This window comes from Urtica dioica, chromosome 2, assembly GCF_054948205.1.
Source record: "Urtica dioica subsp. dioica isolate 48M chromosome 2, U.dioica_male_clone48M_v1_H2, whole genome shotgun sequence".
Lineage (NCBI taxonomy): Eukaryota > Viridiplantae > Streptophyta > Magnoliopsida > Rosales > Urticaceae > Urtica > Urtica dioica.
Window position 1 is genome coordinate 50,444,247 of NC_142757.1, and position 3,599 is coordinate 50,447,845.

The 3,599-nt window shown below is 44.0% G+C and overlaps 1 long non-coding RNA gene across 1 annotated transcript; it reads left to right on the plus strand.

Moving 5' to 3' along the window:
* Window positions 1-836: 836 nt before the first annotated feature.
* On the plus strand, window positions 837-2,314 carry LOC149405349 (uncharacterized). The gene is made up of 2 exons (XR_016295475.1): window positions 837-1,309; window positions 2,077-2,314. It is a non-coding gene; the product is annotated as an uncharacterized LOC149405349 (long non-coding RNA).
* Window positions 2,315-3,599: the final 1,285 nt, after the last annotated feature.

Consider the following 3,599-nt stretch of genomic DNA (forward strand, 5'->3'; position numbering starts at 1 on the left):
GATTGTGACATACATGACGTAGGTTTCGAGGGAGACCCCTTCACCTGGCGCAGAGGAAATACAGAGGAACGCTTGGATAGATGCCTTGCTAGTCACGAGTGGAGCGATCTCTTCCCTTCGGCCACTGTTCGTCACTTGAGGTTCTGGAGATCGGACCATAGACCCCTTCTCCTGCTCACGGCGGGTTTCAGAGATCGCCGGCGGAGTAGGAGGCCGAGGCGTTTCTTCTTTGAGGAGTCTTGGATAGGTGAACCTGAGTGTGACGAGCGGATCCGTAGAGCTTGGGAGCCGGGCCAGAGTGGTGATCAGAGTCCGAGCTTAACTGATGCGATCCGTCAGTGCAAACAGAGTGTAATGTATAAACTTTTGTAAACGCTCTACTTGTGAATTTGAATAAAATGGACGAGTTTTAATTCAAATTCTTGTTGCATATGAGGCGTCCTTAAATTTTAAATATCTTGGAATATGATAATATTTAAGGTCGATGAAATTTCGGAATGAGAATATTCGAGTAATCCAATATTATTATTCGAAACATACTCGGAGATTTAAAAATCTCAAGAGTAAAAATAAATTCCGGAATCCCTTAAATATATTCAAAATAACGAGAAGTAATAATAATTTTCTCGGTTATTTTTCAAGATTATTTTTAATTAATTAAGGACAGGATTGTGAGAGTTTATTTTGAAAGGACTTATATGCAATATTTTGAAGGACGAAAGTGAAAGAAAAAGAGAAGCAGGGGTTGATTTGAGAGAGTTGTGGCAGGATGGGATTGGTCCACGTATGCACGCGTGGCAAAGAGTGAGCGTGCCACATGGCCACTTCCTCCTCAAATCATTGCCACCTCACCATTCTCTCTCTCTTCTCTATCTTCTTCTTCTTCCTCACCCTTCACTCGGCCGAAACCCACACGAGGAAACCAGAGAAAAAAAAAAGAGAAAAGAAAGGAAAAAAAAAACTCTCGGCCGCTCCTCTGCTCGTCACCGAGCCATCATCACCGCCACCACCTTCAACTCTTCATCTTCTTCTTTCTTCCTCTCCTTCGCGCGCCATCACCCAGCACCGAGCTCCACCGCGCGCTCCGGCCCGAGGAAGAACAGCGCCGCCGAGTCACGTCGTCGCTGCCATCACCTCTCACTCGTCTCTTCCCTCTCTCGCCTTCGCGCGTCACCGACCGCTGAGCCACCGCGCGCGCGTAGACCGAGCGACACACCGCCGCCGCGAGCTCGCCGTGACCGCCGCCGAGGAAGTGGACGCCGGGAACACACAATCGAGCGACGAGGACACCGAATTCGTGAGAATCTCGGTAAGAACAAGCTAAACCGAATTGATTTTTCTGAGAAATTAGGGTTTGAAATTCTGAATTGGGGATTTCCAAATCCAAGTTGATTTCGGTTAAATTGATTGGTTTTTATCGTTCATGGAACTCGATTGATGCTAGTGGTAGCTTGAATTTGAAGTTTTGATTCGGATTTTTCCTAATTTACCCGAAAATGATGAACTAGGGTTTAAATTGGGGGTTTTTGATTTCGGGTTCGATTTCAGTGCAATTGCTCGGTTTGTTATGTTGTCTGAGCTTGATTGTTGTTGTTGTTGTGGTTTATGATCAGAATTGTTGAGGCTATATTGAATTGTGGGATTTTGATGAGTTTTGGTTTGGATTGTGGTTTTGGCCGTGTGGATTTCTTGGCCGTGAGTTGTTTGATGTGTTTGGTTTGGTTATTTGTTTGTTGTTAATATCTGAGGCTGTGATGATGAACTTAAGACTCTGTATACTTGTTGAGTGATGTCTTAACCGTGAGTTTGTTTAGTTTGGGATTTGTGTGGCCGTGTGTTGTCTTGGCCGTGTGACTTGGTTGAGCCGTATGTTTGTTGTGGCCGTGAACTTGGTCTCGGGTATGCGTTTTAGTTCACAAATAATAATGATAAAGTCTGAGCCTCGATTTGAGTTTGTGGTCGTTTCCGGTCAGTTGGATTTATGTTGAGTTCGCTTGATTGGGTTATGGGTTCGGGTTTTGAGTTATGTGATATCGGGATTTGGTTTTAAGATGTTAACTCGTCGTTGAGTTCCAGGTTTGATTTACAGACATTGACGGACGGACGGGAACCAGACGAGTCGAGAGCGTTGAGATTAGCCTCTGAAGATCTCAAGTTGATAGAGTTATCGAAATAAAGCTCGATTAACTCGTGAGTTTTAAATCGCTTACAGCGTTTAAATACTCTTATATATGTACTTTCAGTATTTAAATAAATAATTTAGAATTATTTATTTAATAATGTTTATGAATTTAATTTAATTATTCATTTGGAATTCTCGGTTATTTTTAATTTCGGATTATTTAATTTATTTAAGACTCGTGATTACTCGTTGAACATTATTTCGTATCACTCTCGATATGAGGATACGTGAGTCTTGAATAAACTTCCGAAAAACCGGGGAATAATAAATTAAATTCCCAAATTCCGAACCGACTCTAATCCCGACAACGAACCCTATTATCTTTAAGTAAACTCGAATCCAATAACTAACAGATGTTCAACTCCGGATGCTAGTTCTCTCGACGTTCGACAAGTGCCAAGTGTCTCGAAGAACGTGTGAAGCAAGACATCTTCAGGAATCGTCAAGCTTTCTGTCGAACAATTCCGGGTAAGTGTGGAGACATAAGTCAACTACTTACCAAGGGTATAATCCTGCTTGTTTGTGAATTTGCTTACTAGTAAACAAGAGTAGGTAAAAGCCTAAAAATGAATAAACTCGAAAGTTAAGGCTTCGGCCACTCTTGCTTGAAACCTTAGCTCGGGTTCGCCCGTTAGGTTCAAACGCTAACTTGAACCAGCCTTGTTTGCTTTGTGTGTGGTTAGACTTCTCTTCTAACTCTAGGAAGTAGGTTAGAATCGAGAGGACGGAAGAGCGATAGACTCTCAAATTCAATCGAGAGTAGAGAGTTCGAAAGTCACATTTCGAGCTTTCAACTTAAAACACTAAACGAGCTTCAAAGGGAAACAATAATTTCTTTCGGGGTTTATCCCGTCACGCTCTTCCGTATATAAGTTTAACGTGTACGCTGCTAGCTGCAGTGTACCCAAACTTTAAACTCGTGTCGGTGGTACTCACAAGTCCCTGACTTGTGCTTGGCGGGCCATGTCGGTCCGTGCGCCGAGTACTCGAAGCAATGGGTGAAGGTCGCGCATCGCGAGCTCATTGCTTGCTGGAAGACTCACCGGAAGCTGCCTTGAGCACACCGGGGCGTAGTGGGTGATGGTCGCGGTTCGCGAGCTCACTATGCCAGAGACCAGTGGCGCTGACGTCATGATGAAGGAAGTACCACTAGTGGATCCCAGACAAGTGTTAAAACTTAGATCGGTTAACGACTGCTGCTCGAAGTCGGGAACTGGTCTCTAGTCGGACCGGAGGTTATAGCAGTGAAGAGTGTATAACCTTGCGGGAAGACTAGTTTCTAGGATGCGCGCTCATTAGTCACTTTTAGGTGATAGCTTCATCCTGCATTCTTGTTTGCTTGTTCGCACGTCACATGCTTTGCATTAGCTGCTTTTCTTTCATAGGCTAGACTCCCGCTTGCTGAGTCATTCGACTC